This window comes from Pollicipes pollicipes, unplaced genomic scaffold (genome assembly GCF_011947565.3).
Source record: "Pollicipes pollicipes isolate AB1234 unplaced genomic scaffold, Ppol_2.1 Scaffold_6052;HRSCAF=7182_pilon_pilon_pilon, whole genome shotgun sequence".
Lineage (NCBI taxonomy): Eukaryota > Metazoa > Arthropoda > Thecostraca > Pollicipedomorpha > Pollicipedidae > Pollicipes > Pollicipes pollicipes.
In genome coordinates, this window is record NW_023596805.1 from 1,448,017 (window position 1) to 1,473,999 (window position 25,983).

Here is a 25,983-nt window from a genome sequence, read left to right on the forward strand (position 1 = left end):
ACAATTGCTCGCTCGGCGACAGCTCACGCGCTTAGAGCTGCTCTGACGGAAGTTCTCAAATTCTAGGGCAGCCGCGCCGGATGCTTCTCCAGGCTCGGCTGCCGCGGAGCGTGGTTTGAGAACCCCTGCACTCCAAGCATTCAGCGGCATGTCTTCAGGAACGCCTTCAGAACCCTGCGGAAGTAAAACCATCACCTCGAATCATCGCGAGAATTTCGTCGCGCTGGATGTGTCACACGATCGTCAAGATATGCACATTGCATCGGCTTCCGGTTCGCAGTGATGCCGGTTCGACAGAAATGCTGGCCTGGCGTTAGTACTGCGGCTGAGACGTGAAACAGCATGCAGAGCGTGTGCAGCAGCGTTGGCGTTTGTGTCGTGCACCCCTTTCGTGTTTTTTTCTGACACTTTGCACTGATGGTCGTCTTCATTCGCCTCGCATGCTTTTTCGAATTTGAATCTTTGGTGACTGCAACTGTTATCGTTTTTGCCGCCGTTTGCTTTTGTTTTAGACGGTGCTTTAACTTGAGCCCGTGCTTTGCGTCGTTTCCTTGTTCCAAAATTGTTGGTGAGAAAACGCCGACAAAAGAAGAGGTGCATCGGAGTCGGAGGAATCATTCCTTATTCCTCCGACGGTCCTCATGTATTTTGCGTCTGACTCTCAAGACCTATTTCAAGGCGCTCGTTATAGCATGCACGCAGTTTGCACCTATTTGCAGTCTGCACCTACCTATATCATGCGCGCAGTTCGCATCTTTGCTCTTCTGCAGCTGCTGTTCAGTCATGTATTCAACAAGTGGGCCGCGTCCCGTTTTGAGAATACACATCTTGTTAGATTCTGTGCTTCGGAAGACAAATAAATGACACCTCGTTCACCAGCCGTAAATAGACGGACAAACGACAGTGCTAATTGAGCTGGTTGAGCTGATTTTACGGAGAGCAACGTTGATACCCCCACTGGACGTTGGAGTAAGGCGTAGCCCTGCCCGTCAATTGATAAAAGCGATTTCAGACATGAAATGAGGCAAAGCCTGCCTATATTCGCACAGACGCAATTAAATTTTGATGCAAGCCAAAGAACGTATTCAGCTACTGACCGTTGGCACCGTGAGTTCACAGTTTTATGCTGAGTTATCGATCTTCAGTAAGCCAGGAGATAGATCACAAGTGTTCGTAAGCAAAACTTGAAAAGTCTGGTTCTGTCAATGTGGGTAATGCTTGCTCCGTAACGTTAAAACAGTGTGTGTTTAACCTATTGAAGATTCATAACTCTGTAGGCTTTGATAGATTATAGCTCTGATCTCAGCTAATATGTCAATATTTTAAGCGCGAGTCGCCCTCAACTTTTTCCTGGAAATACTTCAGTAACACCGCGTAATGCCGCAGCTTTTCTGCAGGCTTTGGAATTCATGCCGAATTATCCTCTCATGCAGACGCTCACCTTACCTATGTAAGGAACGGAGAGAGAACCTTCACAGAGCCTAACCCTGAACCTGGGGCGAAGTTTCCGCAACATGATTTGAGGTGTGGGGGGGCTGATTAGTGAAAAATAACGCAGCCTATCCCCAAAATACTCCAGCAAACGAGGTTTCCCGGATTTTACCCCACTTCTTCCCAAAGTTAAGCGGGGCTGAAGCCCAAGTTGAGACGGGGGGGGGGGAGGGGGAGGGGGGGTGGGAGGGGGGAGGGGGTGGGAGCTGGAGCTCAGTCAACCGAATAAAAAACTACCTGCCTACTACTATCTACCAGCCCTGATCCCTCACATGCTAGCTGCTGCTTGCTATCATCTGACGGCCGCTCGTTACGTGCTATCAAACGCCACACGTCGCACCCCATGCAAGTGGGAGGAAAGTGGGAAGATGGCGGGGGAGGGGGTGGGCGGGTTAGATTAGTAGGGTCAGGAACCCGGAGGAAAGCGACACCTCCTCCTGACACATGAGCTTCCGCTGGGTGAGGTCAAAAACGCCCTCCAGGAAATCACGTGACGAGCTTCCTGCCGCACCTCCTCTGACGTGATGCATCTGAGATGAGTATTCTGCATGCAGCTGTCATATCAGCGCAGCGTGCCGTAAAAGCCGACGCGAAGTAAAGCTTTGGGAAGGATGCCCCCGAAGCACTCATGGGCACTGATACCAAACTCAAGTATTGAATACTAATTGAATATCAATTGTAGCTTTTAAAGCAAACGATGGGAGCGACCGAACTGATAGGCGCGTGCTCTTTCAATCAGGAGACGAAAAATGCGCAGACCAGGAAATGTACAAATGGGCACAAGTTGACTCAAAATATGTGCGTAGGAACCATGTCATGCGCATGGTATAATCAACCTAAGAAGCTCGGGAGATGTCAGAGGGCGTGATCTGCTTGCCCAACATAACGTGACACTCCGAGCACACACATGCATGCTTGGCGCCAGAGGCGTTCTTAGGATCTCAAAATGGGGGGGGGGGGGGGCGGCATAAACCAAAAATTTGACAGGGAACCGAGTTTGGCGCACCGCAGGCAACCACAATTTCTGACGTATCATAAACCAACGTGGCGCGTTCTTATCTCTACTATCTACTCGACCTTATCTTCACGCGCTTACCCTGAACTTGTTAGCTGTTTCACATTCAGTCTCGGGCATATTGGCACATGTCATATATTTGGTAAGATGGGTAGGGGAGGGGCCACGATCTCCTTAAGGTTATAATGAGCGTGCGGCCCTGCTTACTGCTCAAAGCTTGTGGGTGTTATACAGCTAGAGACCCTCAGAGGTGGCGCAGGGCCTTCTTTTTTGTGCAACATGACGTGACACTAAGAAGATATGCGTGCATGCTCGGTGCTGCCCGTTTGCACGATTCGGGCTCAGCGACGCAGGGGCCGCTGGCCGCCCCTCTCAGGACTAATAAAACTGGAGGGCAGCAACGTCAAACATGTGACAAGGGCTTAGGTACAGGTAGGCAGGGAACAGGGCTGGGTGTGAGCGAGTGGACGAGGGGGGGGGGGAGAGAAGGCCACCCGTTCCGTGTATGTTTAATGCTTCTTCGCGCATCACAAGGATGATCTAAAAATGGTCTTGCTCTCACGGTTGGCGCGCTTCTCCAGCGCTCCGAGCGAGCAGGGGCGGGTTTCAGCCTACCTTTGCCCCATCCAAACACCATTCAAGGCAATCCTCTCCCTTTTCAAAGTTGGGGAAGGGTTTCAGCTAGTATAGCTGGATAAGTTCATCGCCATGGATGTTGTTTCACCCGAAGGATAATATGTACACGCACACAGACACACGCGTGCGCGCGCTCGCACACACGTACACGCACACACACACACACACACACACACACACACACACACACACACACACACACACACACACACACACACACACACACACACACACACACACACAGATATATAAATATATATATATATATATATATATATATATATATATATCCCTATATATCCCCTATCTCTCTCTCTCTCTCTCTCTCTCTCTCTCTCTCTCTCTCTCTCTCTCCTCTCTCTCTCTCTCTCTCTCTCTCTCCCTCTCTCTCTCTCCTCTCTCTCTCTCCTCTTTCTCATGCATATTAGTGTGGTTGTGCGCAGGGTGCGGCGCGGCGACATAAGAAAAAAAAGCTGTCCAAACCTTTGACCTCGGTGACCCGAAGGAGCCCCTCCCCGATTCTGCGCCACGAGCACGAAACAGGAAGGAACGGTGAGTTGTTCCGGACGCGGGGAGGGGGAGGGGGGCTGGGAGAGGTCGAAGGACAGGAAGTGGCTGAGTTCTATGCGGGAGAGCGCACGTGCGCAGGGTGTGATGAGGTCCGTCGGGCAGAGGCGGAGGATCCTCGACAAAGTTGGGGAGAAACGCGCTTTGCGATTCCGCTTCCCGTGCACCGCAACGGGGCTTGTCTTGAATTCTGCCCGAGCGCTGGTGGCTGCCCCCTGCCCCCCTAATTCGCCGCCCATGCCGGCCGGATGGGCATGGGGCCCAGATGGGGGTTGGACGAGGTTGTGGTTTTCCACCGCTCTGCGGGCAGTCGGCTGTGACTGGAACCGACCGATGGTCGAGTCATGCTCGACGTGCGCAAGAAGGGCCTGCAGCTTTGGTTTTCGGCAATGCGAGCTGTCATGCTGCAAATTAACGACCTTCAGTGTAGCAGGAGGGGCTGGTCGAAGGAGGACGTCAAGGAGTCGTTGTGATTCGTAGTGATAACACTCACCTTTCTCTAGCCCATAGCTTTCGCCATGTATATGATGAGCATGCTCATGACATACATTATAAAACTTCTTATGAGATCTCGTGATTAGATACCAATAATTGCTTAACGTCTCCGCTTACTCAGCACATGCTGATAACATAAAAATATGCTTTTCACAGCGAGAGAATGCACAATATTCAAGCCGTAGCAAACTTTGGGCCCGGTAGGACTCTCGAGAACCCAGTGGTTCCATAGCAGGATTAAGACCCATGATTACCTTATAATAGGACCTAGTGCGAATGCGGGAGACTCGGACTGTGCCATGAAAACTTTGCAGTATAACAGCATTTGGCAAAGTGACGTCATATCTCTCTTGGAAACCATATCGGGTGCAAGCCAGCAGTTTGCGGTTTCCGATATTTGCAGTCTGGGGCTGCAGGCCACTAAATCTCTTGTAATCCCTCGCGGAATGAAACACCTTTGACAACGTTAGAACAGGAGGCGGGCCAGTGGAAGATATTGACTATTTCTTGTTACGCATCGCCATGTGGTTGATTTTGATTTTTTGCGAGAGTTGAGCGCGTGGCTACGTATCCCATACCTCTGTTCATACGGGATCACTGTCTTCGAGGCAAGGTCTCGTTTTTGCCTGTATAATAGATTGATCTGGCAAGCTCCTAGTTTTCAGCAGCTTGGAAGAAAAGTTTCCATGTATGGGATAGCCCAGCACCTCAGCTGACATAGACACGACATGACTTCATGACAGCTTTCATCTTCTTAATTGTCAGAGCCTGGTTGTTTCTATGTAATTCGAGAAGATTTAAAGTGAAGTTAATCAATAAAAATTAAGGTGAGGTGAATCAAGAAGATTTAAGGTGAAGTGAATCAAGAGGAGTTAGGGCGAAGTGAATCAATAGGAGTGAAGGTGAAGTGAATCGATAAGACTTAAGGTGAAGTGAATCAAAAAGAGTTAAGGCGAAGTGAATCAAGGAGAGTTAAGGTGAAGCGATTCTCGCGTGAGATGTGACTGGCGAAAACCATGGGATTGGACACGAAACGAATTGTGATGACCACATTGCAGTGAAGCACACGATTCTGAAAGCTTCAGCAAACAGGCAAAGGCATATCAGGACGGGGTCAGTGTGAGTGGATCCCTTTCCCCAGCCAGAGTGGTCTTGGACCTGTCTTTCCGCAGCCGTAGTCGTCTTGGATCTGTCATGTCGCAGCCGGAGTCATCTTGGATTTGCCTTCCTGCAGCAGAAGTTGTTTGGGATCTGTCTTTCCGCACCCGGAGTTAACTTCCCGCTCCCATCGCCATTATAAGTACAGAGGTCCTATGCCGAGTAATCGGTCTCGCATATACCACCAGATGGCTAAACTGGTTAAACGACAATACCGAGCAAACGGTGGTTATATTATCGATGCTAGGCGTTTCAAGCTATGCTTAGGATCACGTTCTTTCGTGATCATAAATATAGCTTGAAACATTGAGTGCTGGCAATGTAACCCAAGTTTGCCCTAAAACAGCGTTTAACCAGCATTTCCTCGCATAATGAATGTCGATACATTGGCGTTAAACCTTCGAATACATAATACCCCTAAAACCAAAAGCCTTTCTGCCTTTTTGTCTTCTGCCTGCCTTCTGCCTGCCTTTCTGCTTGCCTTCTGAAAGCCTTTCTAAGTAACGTTAGGTTACAGTCGTACTCCCTTGACCGGCCTGGGTGCGACCGGTTCTGGCCAAAAGAGAAACTCTGCCACGGGGTGGTTGGTCCGCAGGTACAATAGCAGGGTATGCTCCAGGCACTTCTTACGGAGCATATCTCCCCCTATGTTAGCAGCAGTGGGGACCAGGACCTGTGAGTGCCTGAAACAAACGTCTGGTGACCGCCCTTCAGATGAGACCGGTATTAGCTGTTGCATCACTCTGTCTCTTCTGTTGCATGCCACTGACGACATCTGATTTATTTGAGTTAATCCTTCCTGGTTGGGAAGAACTAGCAGGCAAATGTACTGTGGAAAGGATAATCTGGAACTACCAAGGATAGCGCATATTACTACCGTAAATTTTAGAAGCAGTTGCAAAGCGTTGTCGTCATTTATGGGAATTTATTCTAAAGCGCTGACCTCCGACACAACTACCGCCGAGACACACCGCGATAACCAACTGAACTAGTCCAGTGTTGTGGATGTGATACGCGAGACCAATGGCGCTCGAATTTACGTAAATGAAATGTAAACAAAGGTAATTTAATTGTTGAAATTATTGTTTTCTACATAAAGCATAATGCGTAGTGTTATGGATTTTTTAAAACCTTCAACAGATGGGGGTGACTCATATCCTTTCTTTTGCCTGTGGTGTAAGCCCATCAAAAGCTATGTCGAGGTCGCTGCAGCAGCTCAGTCTATTCTCACGAGCCCACGTCACTTTCAGCACTTTTCGCGCAGGTTTGTGTAACCTCGCTCCAAAAGCTACGCCTAATGGCACCAAGTGCCGCCGGCGCGGTACCAAGCAGCGCACCGTCGCTCAGAGCCCCGCCAGCCAATCAGCGTCCTTCGATTATCGGCCAGACAGGTGACTCTCTTATCGCGGTTGATCGCGGGCGGCATGTGCAGCCGCGCGCTGATGCATACAGACGCCTGCCGCCGAGCTCCGCAGAAATCCCGTCGCATTACCGATGCTAAGCACTGCCAACGATTCACCGCGCGCAAATCCCGAACATGGAGGACCTCACTACCTGCCAGTCACGCTACACGCACAACGCGTAGTCAGCGCTTCCGCGGGGCGCTTGCAGGCTGTTCCGGCTTTTCCAAGCTGGCGGCGCCCCGCCTCGCGGCGTCCGCGAATCTTTGGTCTCCCCACGCCGGGCGGTGACGTCACTGGTTCACCGCCGGATGTCGTTGGTGCCCTTTATAGACGCCGCCCGGCCGATGCAGAGCAGTGTGCAACCGAGAGACGACGGGCACGGACGGCGCCGAGAAGTGAGAAGCGTACAGCGTGAAGTGAGAAGCGCACGGCGAGAAGTGAGAAGCGTACGACGAGAAGTGAGAAGTCGATTCAGAAAAGGTTAGAGGTTTATGACACACGATGTTCATTCGGAGGGGCCAGTCCCCCCCCCCCCCCTCCAAGTGTAAAGATGGTGGCAGCCTGCATGTTGTGTTGCTTATGGAGTGTTCTGTGTTGTGAATGTTATAACAGCCGTAAATTGGTAGCACGACAGGATATTGGCTGACTTCTTCTCTGCAACGTTTAAGGGCCACATTCTCCATGTTTAAAACGTTGTGGGGAGGGGGGTATCACGCTGGAAATAACTGTATCACGCTGGAACCTTCGTCGCCCTTACCACGCAGAAGCCTTGCTGGATTACGTCCTGTTAAATAACTACTGTGCCACGTATCTAAGCCGGTCGGTGTGTTGTTGCCTTTCGTTTGGGAGAAATGTTAAGCTGAATGATTTTAATACAGTCATATTTTTAATAGAAAACATTAAAAAAAACTTTAAAAAGCGTTACGCAACGAGTTTAGAGAGTTTAGGCGATAAATTTCTACCCATCACTGAAGCTACATTTTGGCAAGACATATCCCACCTCTGCCAGTCACAATGCCCACATGTGCACGCGGATACCCAGTGCGCTGTCGTATGGTGAAAGTGTTTCAACTCCTATTCGGGCTCCTACCCACCATGAGGAGGTTATTTGCTGGCTCAGACTGCCGTCATGAAATTGCACGTTGAGATTTGTGTTGCTGCCATTCCACATTGCTACTGATCGATAACGAACACGAACCACTTTCTACCCGGGGCGACGAGCTGAAAAAAGCGCACTGAACAATATTTCTATGGCTGGTGGGCGTTGTTCACTTCCGCCGTGCGGATGTCCGTGATCGGGTTGTCTGAAGGAGTTGGGCTGAGGTTTGGGGTCAATGCTCGCTACAAGGGGTCGATGCTCGCTGGACCTGGTACTCACTACTGGAGCGCGCGGCAAGCATAATTGCATTATTTGAACACGCTCACCACTGGAGACAGTGACAGGCTCCCACAACGCTCCTATAACTCGTGCCTTGTGCGCCGGCAGGTCCTCCAACATGAATACCCAGCACACTCGCGCTGCTCCTGCTGGCTCTGGTGGCGCTGGCCGCCGCCGCACCGACCCCCGACCGCGACGACGACGACGATGACTACGACTACGAGTACGACTACGACGACGAGTACGACGACGAGTACGAGGAGCAGCGGCGCAGGGAGGAGAAGTCGCTTCCGTTCGCCATCTTCGAGGATGTGCAGCCGAGGAGCCCGCGCTGGGACCAGACGCAGCCGTCGGTCTGCGCCTGGGGCGTGGTGCAGTGCTGCGACATCCCCAACCGACGGGTGAGTGCCCAGGCCCGGTCAAGTAGAGGTCATTAAGCATCTTGTTGATAAACCATATTTACTTTTTTGACGTCTGAAGTACTTGAAGTCTTTGACGTTTTTTTGACGTTTGACGTCTTTTGGCGTCCATATTTTTTTGACGTTTTGGTGCCAGGGTAGCACAATATACAGAACTCATCAGCGGACTCAGACACGAGTTTTAAAAACGGATTGCCAAAAAGCAAATTAAGAGACGTTTTCAGTTACGTGTGTCTGTGAGCCTGTTGTTATCGATTATACAAACGCTGTTGATGTTGACCAAATCAAGCGATTCAAGTGTCGTTTTATTTAAACCACAGGAGGACCCTCTCTCATTGACAATGGCTCTACCACGGGTTTGACAAATGAAATGGAGAATGGAGCTTTTCCAATGCGTGTCGTTCCAATCGTGTAACAGGACACGATGTAACGTTCCTGTAAAATTGGAGGGACGCGTCCTTCGTCCTGCGGGAGAGGCCCACGACTCTCGTGACTCATGACTCTAACAGAGTCTCTCACTATTGCCAGAGCAACCGCGCCGATTGCTTCGCCCGCCTCGGCTGCAGTGGCGCCTGGTTTCACCGACCTGTGCACCCCGACCATCAAGCAGACCATCTTCAAGATGGTGCTGGACTCGCTGCGGAAGCACTGATGCGTGGCGTCAGGGGGCGCTCGGGCTGGAGGAGAGTGACGAGTCTGTGCGGTGATTGATGTTGTAGCAGCAGCCGTGGGAGGGTAGCCGAATATGGTTGGCAGGAGTGGTAGACTCAGATGGGCTTTGGTTGCGGGCGATTTTTGTCAGTTTTTGTCCTTTAGGTGTGATGTGGAGCCTTGAGAGGACACAAAATTCCCAAGGCTTCGAAGAGAAGCTTGAGCGATAATTTGGCCCAGCCTTCCTTAGCTTCGCCGAATGAATAGACGCTTCATCTATAAGGATGGATAAGATCAACATCCTTTGTAGTGGTGTTGTTGCGTGAGAAAGAACTGAATGAGTGGCTTCTGAGTCTTTGAAAACGTGACGTACCCACGCATGGCTTTACTACCACCTGCGAGTCTCGACAATTGTACCTGTTTCATACGACACGCGTTCATGTGAAGTGTTTGTTATGTTTGTTGTTGTTGTTACACTAACGCATCTCATCGTTTGGCTCTCATCGTGTATGCACCTCATACCATATGTGGCACGGAAGTATGGAATACAAGTACCCTAACACGCCGAAGCTGTCTGTTCTGCAGTGAGCATGTATGCCCATGCACGTTCTGCAAAAGCATCGATGATAAGATCTTAACCTAGTATGCCAGTCAGTCCAATCTCCTAAAAGGAGGAACACAGAGCACAAATTGCATGCACAGGGAAAAACGAAACGTGATCGCGTTATGGGCATGCCTCGGTGATGCTGCAGCCTTTGACGATGCGTTTGCAGCAGTTACACTAGAAGCTATAGCATATTGCACATGACGGCAGAAACTACCTTGCGCCGTAGTACATACCAATAAATCCGGCCGCCTTATCGGGAGTGGATCTAGGTGGACACAACGGGATAAAAATTCCCGCCCTTTAGGCAGGATTTTTGGGGACTGGTATGCGATTCAGGGGTGGGGGGGGGGTGGAGGGCTTCCACGAGTCGTTATACTGGATCTACCAATATGTATCGTCCTGAAGGTGATGAAGCCACGCCTTCCGGGAGGCTGATTCGTCCCATCAAACAGCCGCCACGTCTAATTGTATTGTCAATCATGGTTATTTCAAAGACATGTCAAAACCAAACGTATTTCCGAAAAGGAAGTGACGTACCACTGAGCCCAGATTAAAGGTGTTTTAACAATAATGCTTTGGAGAGATCGTTTCAAAATATGTTTTGCACTAACGTCTAGCAAACGGTCTGCGTTGTAATTTCTTTGCGACGCCAGGTTTCTAGCTGCATTTTGAGGGACTACCTTAAAACTCACGCTCTAACTCGTGTACTTTAAAACTAGTGAAGTCTGAGTGACCACTCGGCGAAGTCTTCAGGCTGATAATCTTGCGCGTGATGCTTTAGAGGGCAGACGAAGTACTAGCCATCGCAATTGTTCAGAAAATTCTACTACCACCTATGTGTAAATGCCCAACGTGTTAAAGCGGCTTGAAAAACTGGCAATACCTTAAATACAACGAAACACCATAACGTGCTGCCTCGTTTAGTCGTGCCGTCCTTTCTGATTACAGATAGTATGTCCTGGGAATGGTAACTTTTAAAACAAAGGCCGCAAAAAAACTAGCAAACAAAAACCCAAACCAGCAAGACTACTTAACACGTCAACAGACAGAGCATAAGAATAAATATCGATAAGCGTGGGATTCTGGGCTCGTGGGCTCGCGCTCGTGGTCTTCCATTAAGACGAACCCTGAACATACCGCGTCCGCTGTTGTTTGTAAAGTTTTTGGAGGATGTTAGGTTATCTCCTAGAGCAATGAATATATCCAGTATATGGTCTATACCGTTGCCAGATTGGCAGTAAGTCTAGGTCGTTATGGGCGGCTGTGTAGGCACGCAGAGCAATGAGGTGTAAGTTGAAATGCTATCTTTTCTTCTGTTGCGCCCTAAATGCAAGTATATATAATGAAAGGCAATGTACCTAGCGCAATACAATATACCTCCGCTCATCCGTTCACGAATGGAAAAAGCCATTTGCCATGCAATGACCCTTCCCACATTCCCGCAAAGACATGATGAGTCAGGGCGTCGCTGCCTTCCTATCTAGAATTGGGCGGCAATGTTTGCAGTGAGGAGCGGAAGCTGATTCGTGGCATCTGGTGCAGAAGCCGGGATTCCGTGAAAACCGCGAGTCGCGGAGATCAAATGTGTGCGCTTCAACTACGGCAATCACGCGGATCACTGAATCACTGGCGCGAGGCGCGTGGGTCTGGTCTCCGCGTGGGTCTGGTCTCCGCGTGGGTCTGGTTCCCGCGTGAGTTTGGTCTCCGCGTGGGTCTGGTCCCCGCGTGGGTCTGGTTCCCGCGTGATCTGGTCTCCGCGTGGTAATATCGTGACTCGTGCACGTGCGCGGCAACGAACGCGACGTGCAAAGTTAACCCATTGGGAGCGTCATTACGCACGCGCGCGCTGCAAGGAAACGCACATTTACGCTCGCTTTCTGCACGTGCTGCGCATATGTGAAGGTGCGCATTGCGTAGGAGACGCGTTCGTGCCAATGCTAGTCATAACGTTTCGTTGCAAAGTGGAGGATTTGCGGCCTGCTTATGTCAAGTACGTCCGGTTCATATCCATCTTATCGTCGTAACATGCCTCAAAAGGTAAGGATTAACGTAACGTCATCAACAACGCTACCGGTGTTGAGTAAGGGCTTTCCTAGGTAAGTTAACCTAACACTTCATGTCAGAAGGTCGTCAGACATGTGTAGACAGATCGCGAGCAAGAGGCCCGATCTTCACCACTCAACAGCCATCACCGGCGCCCGACGAATATTCGTTCAAGCAGGCCTTCCTCGTAACAGCAATCGTCGACATTCAACCCAGACGCGGTGACCTTGGCGGCCCGTCAAGGTCGTCCCAATTCAACCGCAAACGCGCAGACGGATGCCGCATTTCCCGCGGCGCGGCTTTGGGCGACGCCGCCTGCGGCCGGCCAGGCGAGATAGTGGTGGGCAAAGGCGCGGCTTAGTAGTGGGTGGAGTGAGCGGGTTTTCCGCTCGTTGTGGTTTTAATGAGGTCGGGCAGGCGCGTCCTGTTGATAAACGATGTGGTGCAGTGATTGATTACAACCATGAGTACAACCGCCTCAGCATGACTCAGTCGTGGCTTAACATCGGTGTTTCCGGAGGCGTTGGCTTATGGGCGTAGCTTTACTGTTCATTAGAGGTGTATCTGCGGTCTGCAGAAAACGAGCGCCTCACTAGGGCATTCCACAACAAATCGACAGGTTGAAGGGTCAGTTCTATACCCTCATCTCTCGGATTTGGGTCAAATGGGTTACAGTGGCTGTCAGCGGCGCTGGAGACGCCTGTGACATGTTCGTGCCTCTGAGTTGAGCGATCTCGGAGTCACAGCCTCTGGTATTTTCCCGCTGTGAAGTTCAATGGCTACGTTCGGAGGCTTTTTTTTTACTACGATGAAAGAAAACCTTACAAGTATGGATGTCAGATTGGTTCAAAAACCTTCTAGGCTACGTGTGTGTGTGTTGTAGTTGGAACCGTCATTGCACAATAAATCTTGATTGTGATATTATGAATATCGTGAGGCAACCAGAACCATTTTCCTACGTGATTTAGAGCCTATTGTCGTTCACGTGTAAAGTGGCGTAGTTTTAACCCATAATTTAAAGCAAAAAAGGTGGTTATCGGCCTGGAAGGTTAAGAAAGGATGTCAAAATAAGGGACTACACTTTATTTGAGCCATCCACCGTTGGCTGCCGGCGCAGTAACTCCCACGCGTCTCTCCGCACAGGCGGCGGAAAATGAGGACGTTGTGAGGGAGCACTAAGCTTAGATCAAGATGGCTCGCATTCACGTGGAAGTCGATTCAGTGCGCCAGTGACTCAGCCTAACTTCTCTGACTTATCAATGCTCTTGAAATCAAGCGACTGCTACTTCCCTCTCAACGCCTGAATCTAGCTCACCGACAGTGGCGGTCCGAGCACTCGCTGGGCTTACTCTGCAGGCCTGAATTGTCCCATTGACAGTCTTAGCGGTAGGCAATCTGGTGCTGAGGTCATTCTCTTCGCGAAGGACTGCTCCTTTCGGTACGCGGAAACGTACTGTCTGCACATTAGCCTTGCTCTGCAACAGCTGGCATAGCTTCTCAGCAGAGAGAAGATAATTTGAATGGAAGCGCGACAGGCTGACACCGGCAGCAAACCCTTTTCAAGGTCCCCAACCGTGTGGAAAGGGCTCTTCCTATAGGATATGGCGACGTTATGACACTTGCACTTCGCGCTTAAGTTCCCCTCATGAAACTAAGTATTTAAAGAACTGGACCCGTTGTTGCACTGCGTAGCGGATCCATCTGAAAAGAAAAACATTTTTTCATGTGTGAAATGGGGCTTTTCACTTCCGGTAAAAGGTGCTGTAGAAATAGAAAATAGAAAAAATGTATGGACCGCAACCGCAAATTATGTTTCATCGTGTCTGACAGCGCGCAATAATTCGTAGGCGTAAGCTGTCCAGGTTCTAGTTAATATACCACGAAAAGATGCGGCGTGCATTGCTTTGCATTCTGGTGAAACAGCTGAACCTCGCCTTGAACTACGAAAGTATAGTTTTCTGAAAGGTCCCAAATGATCAAGCGGAGGACCACTCCTTTTATTTTTGGACCTTGAGGACCACACCACGCTCTTTTAAACGCAAGCAAGAAAAAAGGTCAATATCAGATAGGATAATTGTTCTTCGTGCCTTGCAAAAAAAGTTCACTGTGTCCTGATTATTATCTATTTTGCAATGGCGATTTTAAGAGCGGCATAAAAACATTCTGGACAGTTTGCTGAACATTTCAACGCATAGGTTTGCCAAACTTTCTTTAAAAGAGTGGAAAAATTGCCACAAAAAATTGCCATAAAAGAGAAAAAAATTGCCAGTGCAACCACGCAATTCGAACTTGCCGAAAGCTCTAACTCCGAAACGGTGCAGATGAGAGATTAAGAATGTCATAGGCGACCTCAGCGCTGATGGCAACCATTATGACCCATTTCGATCAAAATTTAAGGGCAGAGGGTGTAAGGCACGTGTCGAGTTATCGTGGAATGTGCGCCTACGGAGTTACAAAGAAAGAACGTACCTAGAAATGATACCCGCATCCTCAGCATTTTTGGGATGGTCTCACTCCTGGAATACGTAGTTGCTGTCGTGTGATGAGTGTGAAGTGAGTGGGTGTCATGGTTATATAATTCATATGACATTCACGGTGCACTGAGCGCGGAAACCAGCCAGTCGCGAACCGCACCTCCTAAGCACCTCCGCACGTCCTCGAATGCCATGAATGAGGCCTTGTAGGTATTGTCTGCCAGGCAGCCATTGGCAGGCACATCGCATGATCAACTGGCATCTGTTGGTGAAATACTGTTTGAAAAATAATCGGGTGAAGAAAACCGGTCGAAACGTAATATCCAAAATAGCACCATTGTCACAGGCAATAGAGTTCGTCTTGGAAAATTATTACTTCGGCTTTACTATCCTATGGTCCCGCGTAATCCGTAGAATTGGATTTTTGTCTACAGGACTTTAACAGGGCGTTCCCAGCGAGAGACGTTAAAGACAATGCTTCAAATTTGAAGATATTGAAGCAAGCATCAGGTGTGGTGAAATAAGCTCACTTTTGACAATAAGTATACTTTGAAGTGGAAAGGACTGCCCTAGACGACACAATTTCCCCCACGTAGTTAATATTTTTCACAATACTTAATTGCTTGATTGCGTCACCACACCTTGCACAACATCGATTGAGAGAGTTGACGGCCATTATATCTGGAAATCGCACTCAGGAACGTCACATGTGAACAAATCGGCAAGGATGTCTTTTTTTCGCCTTGATCGCCGCATGGCCCATGAAATGCTAGGATTTGAATGACGTTATCATTGCGTCATGGGTGTCTGGGTGATCTTGAAATAATCCGCGCGAAGGAGCCTGCACATCTCCGCAGGTGTGTAGGTCAGAAACTAAAGAGTTTTAGGTGTAAAGAAGGGGGGGGGGGATACTCCCTAAGTCGACAAGTACTGTGCGCTACACATCAAACCAGAATCCTGGCGGATTTGCCGGATCTGGCCGGATCCGGCAAAACCCACGATCCGGAGCCGCGGCCGCAAGAGACCAGTCGGTTCAGAGTTTGCAGCAAGAATCTGGTTTCCGACGTTCAGCGGAGCCGAAGCCATCGTGGCGATCTGATGCTGCCTTCACAAGCGGGAGGACAGCCCAGAGCGTCACGCTGCATAACCGCAGCGTCAAGACGCGCGAGACATTTGCAATGCAACGCCTCGCCGAATCAAAGACCGCCCTATCACGGGTGTCAATCTTCTGCAGCTGTTGCGTCGCCCGCTGTTTTGATTCAGCTTATCTCGGGCTGGGAAGGCCGCGTCGCCCGTTTGATATTCCTGCTCCTGTTGCGTGGCCACAGCGCGTCCTGGGAGTCTGTCACGTGACCGCTGGCTTATGCCAGGCGAAAACGTCACGTGATCACGTGAATGCGCCGACGAAATGTCACGTGACTGTCCGCGGGGGCTCGAAATAAGAAACGACAACCAGTCACAGCGTCGCGGAAGTGGTAGTCACCGGCTACCGCCAATTCAGTCACTTGAGGACCTTGTGGGAGGCGCGGACAGCCAAAATTAGTCGCGAGGGCACCGAGGTGGCGCGAATAGTCATGTATTCCCGGTAGCTCGCTGAATTGAGCCTCCCACGCCATGGTGAGCACGGTGACTCGACGTGCTGGCCTCTGGTGTGTCAGGACCTGTGAGTCGCGTTCGTGATCTCAGAGTCCTGAAAGTGGAAGGAGACTATTCGAGTGACGTTGACGTCATCTGCGATCACATTTGGGTGATAGTGATCATGTGGTGATGATCACATGATGATGATATAACTAATGATTGTTGATTTCAAAGAATCATTAAGGTAATCGGCGGTGTACAATGATGATGACCTACAGAGAAGAATGCTAAAGGAAACGGTTTATGCCGGCTACAACCTACTAACGATGACAGCAATATAAATGATGCTGGTGCGCATACATGTCTTAAACGATCGCACGTTTTCAGAGCATTCACGTACTGCCCGGTCTCGAATTCCACGAAACGTGCATCGGTCGAGAATTGTGCGGTGATGAATCATTTTTGCCAACACATCGAGAACCATCTTTATACGAACGTCAGTTGGTGACGGCCATCAAGATCAAAGAGAAGCGCCTACTTTTACCGAGCTTTTTAATTAGCAAGGGATTGATGCTTATCAAAATGTCAGAGTGTGTAAGGCAACCCCAGATCGTCACTATCCGCAAAATGCTGATGCTAGTAAAATGGCTTTGATGTCCGTTAGAGGCGACATAATAGCTCCATGAGGTAACGCACCAGCTGACCTTTTTGTAAAGCGTTCAAGTGTACATTCCATCAGCTACACCAATTTTGCATTGTCACTTTTACCGTCTTTCCATGATATCGGTAATGCGATATTGGTGATGTCGTAACGCCCCTCCCCCCGCGCGTCGAGGATTGGTAGGCTGCCATTAAGTATTAAGGTAGTTTGGAGGAAAACTCCTCTCAAATTTGACCCCAAGCTACAAGGAGGTAAGTGAGTGCTTTTTGAACTTACACCAGTAGCTTTGTAGAAAAAGTCATCTGAGTGAACATCGTAAACCGAGGAGAGTTTATTGCCATCCCACGGCGTGCACTGTTGCAATGCAGTTACGCATAGCGGTCACCCATAGTTTCGCTGTGTGTTATACTGCACTATGCATTATAAGATTTAATGACTCGCAGTGATGAGAAAGCGTTTCATGGCGGTTGTTTCGTTGGCACTGAGGAAACAGCTACGTAAAAATTTGTCACGAAAGCATCTTCAAGTGCTAACCACCGGCATTGCGTCGTCACGCGCCGCACCAAGAAAAACAGTTTTTATCGAGTGCGATGTATTCATCATGAGTGTAATGGTCACCGGGAACCACCCAGTGGAAGATATTTACAATGAATGAAAACACCAGACGTATCGTCACATTGGTCAGGCTAGCATGGACACAGCGGCTTCCGCAACGGTTGCGAATTTTTGAGTCGGCGTTATTAAGACACGCATTAACCTGACCAGATTCATATATCTATCTTCTAAGGGTGATTCACCTGATCGAACCGTGCATTATCTCACTTGTGTGTCCGAATCACACGCTTAGTAGTCACACGTAGTCACACGACTTACTTACATTCGTTACCATTCGCACATTCTTGGCGCAGTTCTCGATGGCCGGTACACATAGCCAACTGAAATGACTCCGTCGTTTGTGGATTGTGCCTCATAGTTCTTCAGACACAGTCGACTGTTACCAACAATATGGTATCTAAAGCGACCAAAACACAATCAATAGGCTCCCAGTCGTTCTCAGGCATTGTCACCTTCTCTTACAGATAGTTGCATTTGGACAGTTCTGTTTCCACGATGTACCTGAGAATGACAATTTACTGACCGAGAATGGCTTATAGCGTGCCTGAAATGATTGAAAAGTGATCGTGTTGACCATGCAGAAATTGTCATGACCGCAAACGGAAAACGCCGGATTTTGAGTCAATTTTGACATAAAACTCCAGCATTTCGCGGCGACAAATGACCATGAAATTATAGAATTGCGTCAACAACAGTTGCAGCGCCCAAATAGCCAACCCTATTTCTTATGCGTCAACTGGAAAGATTGCAAAACCATTTTCAGCACTAGCTGTTTGGTTTCTGGTTTGCAGAAGTCTTGTAGCCAGGCACCGGAGCAACCAACGTTTGAAAAACAGCCGATTCGGCTTCCCTGTAACAAAAGGGGATTAAGCCTTTAGAACAACATACCATGCGATTCCCCCATGCAGTGGCGTCGCGACACGATATAATGACGTCATGGCGCGATGCAATGACGTCATGACACAATACAGTGATGTCATGGGGCGACACAGTGGCGTCATGACGCGATACAATGACTCCATGACGCGATGCAGTGACGCCAGGGCGCGATGCCATGACGCCATGTCGTACTCAACGACCTCGCTCGGCCCACGCCATGGACAATGAAGCCATGACGCCATGACGTACTCAACGACCTCGCTCGGCCCACGTTGCAAAGACATTTTTCTGACTCATAGCCTGTTATGTAAAAAATATGAGCACGAAACCGAGGATAAAAGAGGGAGGGGAGAGGCCAAAGAGTCATCATGTCCCACTGTCAAAAACCAGCACAAGTCAATGGTGTTGCACAGAAAGAAGGCAAAACCGTTTCCCGAAATATCCAAAACGTTTAAACTACATAGCGTGAAACATTCACCACGGCTTCACAAACGTCGTCGGCGCAAGCCCCAGGCGGCCTCACACGAGTGAGACGCGACACAGCTGGCTTAGACCAGCTGGCTTAGACCAGCGTCCTCCTGGCCACTTGAGGCTGACCTCGCCACCAATAAAGCCACTCTGGACCCCTCCGTCAGAGGCGTTGCAAGGTGCTAATATTCGGGGGGAGACAGGGGGGATGCGCGTAAGTCTCGGACGGGGATCGCAATTCACGTATTGTTGTCGAATAACCCGACGCGTGCCAAAAGTCCTCCAGATAAATGGAAAGCATGTAAATATATCAGCGAGAAACACGTTCTCAGTACGCGCCCCCTTCCCCCCAACCCCTACATATGTGGGGTGGGAATGTCATTGACACTTGGATATCAGAGTAGCTGTATTCATAGGCTTCACATTTGTTACGGGTCTCATGGCTGTCAGTTGTGTACGAGCGAAGCTAAATAAACGAGCTTCAGTCTGACACGTGTGTATAATAACTACCCTTTGGTCATCAACGTATGCAACGTCTAAGGCTGCTTGAGGCTAAGAACTACGTCAATGCAGCCCGAGCCAATGACATGAAAGCAAAGCAGTAAAAGAGAAAACCAGGGGCGTAAGGCATGTGCACCTACAGGAGATTTGAGCGTTCATCAAATTATTTCTTATCACGTCATTTATGTCGAAACACCACCATCATGGACACCCCTCTCCTGTTGCTGTTACGGTTGGCTTTAAGAGGAGACACATGGTCTAATGAAATTTGAATAACTAGGAGACTGTTGAATAACCCCTTCCCGTGCACTTCCGGTCAGCGCCCCATCCCCTGCCACGCCGGGTGTACCTCTGCCCCCACCCCTCCTCCCCCCCCCCCTGCAACCTTAAGTGTGCCTCTGCCCCCTCTGCCCCTGCCCCCTCCCCTGCCACCGTGGGTGCACCTTGCACTCAAAACCCTCTCCCCTGCAACCCTGGCCGTGCCTCTGCCCTCAGCACCCCATCCCTCTGCCAGCCTGGGCGCGCCCCTGGCCTCAGCCTCACCATGGCGTCAGGGTTGGCGCAGCACTGGACCACAGCCCAGGCGCAGGCTGACGGCAGCTTGACGTCAGGCGCAGGCGGACGCGGCTTTACGTCGTCGAAGATAGTGAACGGCAGCGATTCCTTGGTCGGGCCGTAGTCGGCGTAGTCGTCATAGTCGTAGACGTAGTTATCGGGGGCGGCGTCGTCGATGGCCGGGGAGGACGTCACTAACGCCAGGCAGACGCCGCAGACGATGGCGGGGGTTGTCCACATTTTGGAGCGGACTCTGCGGGCGGTGGAATGGGCGTTGATTCAGGCGTTGATGGTAAGCCCCTGCCCGGAGAACGGTATGGGTCGTCGCATGGGTCGTGGGGCATGAATGTGTTGCAATTTTAACATGCTATGGGCTTTATAGAAATTCATCTGTTCTAGATGAGGAATGGATTCCTTTGGTGAAACGTAACGTTTGTATTATGTTGAAATATTGATTCGCTACTGCAAGCATGGACATGTGCGCAAATGCTTACAATAACAGTGCAATTTTCCAATTAACCTTTGTTTTGCGGCTGTTTTCCATCACAAAATCTAGTAGTGTGTTGGAAAAAGTGAAACTGTGATTTTACACCTTTCAGATTGTACTAAGGACTGTGAAGAGCTGTGAAGAAATACCTGGTTTTGTAGACTTGCGCTATCCCTTAGCAGCCAAAAATCAAAATATCAGATGAAGAGGCACATTTCTTTCCCATGTGCTTACCCTGAGTAAATTTTCAACGGACAAAATTTACCGCTTCGTATTATGGAACTGGCTGCTGGCGCAACTAAGCTGCGTGCGAGTTCCGAATGGCCAAGAAATGGAAAACTGAACACTCACGCCAGTGATGCACCTTTTTGGGCGGTATACCAGCGAGTCGACGAAAGACATGGTCATATTTGCATGAACATGGTGAACCAAACAAATTTTCGCCTCACGGAACGTGAAAGTGAAAGTTTCACTTCCCGCCTTAGAAAAAGAATTTCTGCCTTACGGAAAGTAAAAGTTTCAAATTGTGTGGCAATGCACAGTAATAATTTAAAATAACAATTGGGTCTTCCCTGTTGCATTCTGAGGAAATCTTATGACCGTGATAAGAGCCGTTATCGTGGTAATATAATGCCATCTCGTCGGGGTTTCAAATAAGATTGTTATCACTCTTAATATTTTCACAAATCGCCTAAGGCAATCCGTATGTTCGCGTATGCTAATTCTCAGACAGGCACTGTATCGTGGTAATGGCTGGCAATCGGTCTTTGTTTCATCCCCTGAATGTTGGTGTCCTGTAAACACTGTGGTCTGCTGTTTCAAAAAAACCTGAAGAATTGAGTAGGATCATCGGCAGACAACTTCGACTTCACTGTTGCTATTGTTTCGATAAAGGCTTGTCGCCGAAATATCAACCCAACTATATAAAATGCCGGCTGAAGGCGCTTACGACAATTCTTTCACCCAACCGCATATTAATGAGCGACCCTACGTATGATGCACAATACGGGGCGTGAATGGCATGTTTGATATACTCGTTTCATTTGAATGTACAATAACCGTTTTGTAATGCGCCTCAAGCCGCCATATTTTTTTCGCAAATTTTTGACGGGCACTTGCCACGCGATTTAAGTGGCTACTGTAGCATTCAGCATAACAGAAAACGTAAGTTTAGCGCCTTTTCAACATTGCAAACTGTCGGTGATGTGAGTCTGTCAGAGGCAATGCAATGAAAGCTATTATATTTCAAGGGAGTGCACGCTATCGTATTTACGGACGGATGATGAGAATATGCCATGTCCTCGTCATTCATGCGGAATCCATCCGCTGAGGGAGCCCCCAGGGAAGCACGCTCCGAATATAAAAGAACTTTGCCAAGGCCCGACACTGAGCGCGGGCTCCAAGCCTCGCAAATACTTAACCCTTCCTACGAGGGGGCCGGGAAGGCGTGCGGGCCACTTGTAAGGCTTTCCGAAATAACTTCTGAGCAGTGAAATTTGGGGTACCTGAGCTTACATCATTATTGCACATCCTGTGGAGATGAAAAGGTCCTTTGAGACCGACAGTTTATGTTCTATAACGCTTTTCACAAGGTCTTTTCGGTGACATAGGCTGGAAAGTGACATACAATGCCCACTTTTCGCAGGAAATGCACTCCAAAAGATCTTTCTTAAACTACTTTTTTCTTCTAAAACATTATGAAGCGTATCGCTACCGTCCTGGTGGCTCGAGTGGTGTTAGAGCGTTAAGGGTGAGGCTAGGTCAAACTTTGTTCCTCGTGAGCAGGTTTAGCTGTTTGGAGAGCATACGATTTAAGACTTAATGACACATGCCTTATGTCTTGAACGAGTTTTATGACCAGGCTCCCCAATTGACATGGCTTGTTAAATTCGCGATATAGCCGGTCGGACCAATGCAATGATCACCTTGATCTCCTTGACCTGACGTGACATTATCGCAGGATATATCTGTCAATGTCCACTAGTGCCTATCTGAAAGCGTTTTGATGAGCTATTCGACAGTGTCTTGTCATTGTCGTAGCATGCTAAGTTGTTGAGTTAGAAGGGATATTCTAACTTAGTGGTAGGAGAGTGCTAATCCAGTCTCATTTTGGAATATTTCCAGTAGTTTAAACGCACATCCCAGTGAAATTCGGCAAGATCTTTACAATGTCGTGTTCTGAGCGGCCCCTGTTGGCTTACTTTTGATATGTCAGGGGGGATTGTGTGCCCTCCCCTCGAAGGGCAAAGGTGAAAACTTCCTCAATGCAGGTCTAATGCTTTAAAAATATTGTAGAGTTCTTGACACGATTGAAAGATAGCTCAAATGATTTAACATGTGCTCTCGTTGATTGCTGGCGTACAATGTAGATAAATTTTTTTTAGAAAGCTTGCATTCACCCCGAGAGGTGTCACACCGTTGGAAACAAACTTCTTTTCACGCATGGCCACCTCAAGAAAAGCTCTTGTGGGCAAAGAAAATTGCGTTTAAAAATTCAGTGTCACACACAAAAGACGCAGTGCTGCAAATACACGTGAAGAACTCGCTAAACGCGCCAAAACGCGCCAAACGCGCCAAATCAGGAGCTTTGTCACTATCGTTTACAGTTCGAAGTTCCGTATCTGCTCTGGCTGCGTGATCGGACGCCGCGAACCTTGAATTCCCCTCCCCCAAAAAACAACAAAATGGTGGGTTCATGGTCTGCACTTTGGGTGGCGCGTGAAATGCTGCACTCAACGACGTGCATTTGTGGGATCTCATCGCTTCTTTTCTGCTCAGCCAAGATGGAATGATCCCGTGGTCATACCACCACGGTTAGCCGAAGCTTGGATTTGAGTTAGGCCCAGAGACATTGACGCTGGGAGACTGTCGTGCCAATATTTAACAAAGTCAATTTCACACTTATGTCATTTTGCAACGTTGCAAGACAACCAGGCTTGATAAAACCGCTCACACCAAGCAATTTTTGTGCAATGGGCCTTGGTGAATTATTGCTACCCAAATATAATGTTTATTACATGACAAAAGTGTTATGAAATATAATTATTGCAGCACATTTGCTAAGATTTACGTCACCTTTTCCTGAAAACTCAACAGAGCTGTGATCGGCAGCTCTAACAGTATTGGTTTCTCAAGAGCGCACCGGTCGGAATCGGCCGATGATGATGATGATGCTGAACTAAATCATTTATCAATGCGACGAAAGTCTTAAACGATGGTCCACGCGCGCCAACCCTGCAAATGCGATCCGTGTTTGCCCGTTGTTGAACTGTTTATATTTCTAGCAGACCCCAGACATCATTCTTCATTGCTGTCTGAGCTGTCTGGGCTCTTCATGACTGTCTGGACCGTGTGGGCTGTCTGGGCTCTTCGTGACTGTCTGGACTGTTCTGGGCTGTCTGGACTCTTCATGACTGTATGGACTGTCTGGGCCGTCTGGGCTCTTCGTGACTGTCTGGACTGTCTGGGCTTCCTGGGTTCTTCAGGACTGTCTGGACTATCTGGGCTGGCTGAGCTCTTCATGACCATCTGGTCTCGTCTTGCACAATGCTCAGCACGGAAGCAAAGCATTAAACAGATGCTGGGAGTCCTATTGAAGGCTTACTTCGCGTGACTAGTACAACCGTCATGCATTTGTCTAAGGTCAGGCAATAACAAGACAAGTTTTGTCAACAACACAATGAAAAGTCGGGAAAATAAATCTAAAAGCCTTATTCCTCGTTGAAAAACCAGGAGATGGAGAAGAACATGCTTTGACATTTCGGCAACAGACATAAGGCAGTAGTATTAGACTTATTCCTCGGAAAAAAACAGGAAAATTGTGATATAGTTAGGTTGATATTTCGGCAACATGCCTTTCTCAAAACAAGAGCAGAAGTTTCCGAGAACGGCATGTTGCCGAAGTATCAACCTAACTATATCTCCATTCTCCTGGTTTTCTGACCAATAAGGCTATTACTACTGTCTTATCTATGTGAATAATGTTTCTCGCTAATGCGCTGAACAGCTTACGTAATTTCGGCAACATAACTTTATCGAAACGAATATCAGTGACTGGTTTCGGAAAAGGCATGTTGCCGAAATATCAACCCATCTATCTCTTCATTCTTCTTGTTTTTCTGCGAGAAATAAGGCTTTACTACCGTCTTATGTATACGCATAATGTTCTTCGTAATTGCACCTAACAGCTTATATTATTGAGGGAAAAGATATTGGCGACAATCGCAAAAAACCTCATGAGGCTGCAAATGAAAGAGATGTTATCACAACTTAAGCCATAAAAGGGGTCGGTGCATTCCCGACAGCTTTCCAATGTTTCAACGATCCCGTAGACTGGCATTCTCTCAAACAATACTCTGAAAAACAAAAAGGCGTGGAGCCAGGCATACAGCAAATGATGCTCTTGGTACATATTATGGGAGAGAGGGAGTATTTGAATGCACTTTCCCACTACCATGCTAGGAAGTCACGCCTTGAACAAGTAACACGTTAAAAGTTATTATGATCGTAAAGGGTTTTGTGTTCTGATAATGGGAAAAGTACAATATCTGTATAAAAGGTAACAAAAAGTGAAGTATCAATATAACCCATTTTAATTTTACAAATTTTTATTTCCCGCTATTATGTAATACGGGAAATTGAAAAGGAAAGTTTTCCGTTTGACCATGGTTCGCAAGATAACACGTCAGGCTGGCAGCCAGATGGTGGTCACTTTCCAGACTTGGGTGGACCCAACTAAACGACAAAAACGTGCTAAAAACCATGCTCAGAGAGTTGCTGACTCTATGTCGGTGGCGGAGTCGGGAACTAACCGTCGTGACTAGAATGGAACACGCGCTGGACTAGACGGGCCTACCCGACGATTCTAGAACTGAGTTTTCTATGAGTGCCGCAACATCTCTAGATCCTACGACATCTCTCGAATGGGCGATGCTTTCCACTCGAATGCCTGCACAAAAAATACATCAATATTAATAGAATCATTATTCACACAAAAACATATCTTTAAGCATGAGTCGATCACCTAACGAAGTAAAACATCGTCCCTTATGCATCATTATTATAGCACTCAAAGCATAAGCGTAAGCTCAGCACACAGATCGAGCACGTTCCTTACACAAACACGAAAAAAAATTCGCACGTGTCTAACTTCAAACCGACTGGCCGACAACTTACATATCAACGTGCGGAAGCGCCAAGCGGCTGTCTGGCGAACAAGCGGCTGTCTGGTGAGGACCCACAGCTGCGCCGCGGCGACCCGGTCCGAGCCGCTTGGCTTGGCTTGACGTGCTCCCGCACCCCCGCTCCCGCCGTTTCTACGCCACATCGTCGGCACAGTGCGTTGTCCCAATTTATGCGTTGTTCGCGTGCGCAGCGGCGCAGCCAGGCTCCCTGCTGCGGGGAGATGGCTGGTCTTGTTTTTGTGTGTGATGCGGCGGCGTGCGCAGCGGCGGAGCCAGGCTCTGTTTTGAGGGGGAGATGAATGATCAGTTTTTAGGTGATGGGTGCCTTGTGCAGTGGGGGAGTCAGGACAGCTTGCATGAGCTAGAATGGCGTCATGTTTGTGATTGCAACCTCTATTCTATGGGGTGGGGAATGGGTCATCCCAGTTTGCATGCATCGCTTGAATTGCTAGTTTGCATGGATTGCTGAAACTGCTAACTTGTATGAACTGCTTGAATTGTAAGTTTGCACGAACCAATTTCGCTGGGTCATCGGCAGCACCAGGCCTTCAACTGACGGAAAAACGAGTGAATGAATACTCCATTGACTTTTTTATGAGCTGGGCTGGCGCTCGCAGAAGCAAATGCTCGCTTGAAAACTGAGGGAGACGATTTGTTATCAGTGCTGTTTAACTTTTGAATGGCAACACTTTGAGTGGCTCCTGATACGGCCTTAGAAT

At 48.7% G+C, this 25,983-nt stretch overlaps 1 long non-coding RNA gene across 1 annotated transcript; it reads right to left on the reverse strand.

Annotated features, from left to right (window-relative positions):
* Positions 1-17,751: 17,751 nt before the first annotated feature.
* LOC119104874 (uncharacterized) lies at positions 17,752-25,390 on the reverse strand. Its single transcript, XR_005094999.1, has 3 exons — positions 25,257-25,390; positions 19,583-19,847; positions 17,752-18,041 (listed from the first exon to the last, which is right to left on the reverse strand). It is a non-coding gene; the product is annotated as an uncharacterized LOC119104874 (long non-coding RNA).
* Positions 25,391-25,983: the final 593 nt, after the last annotated feature.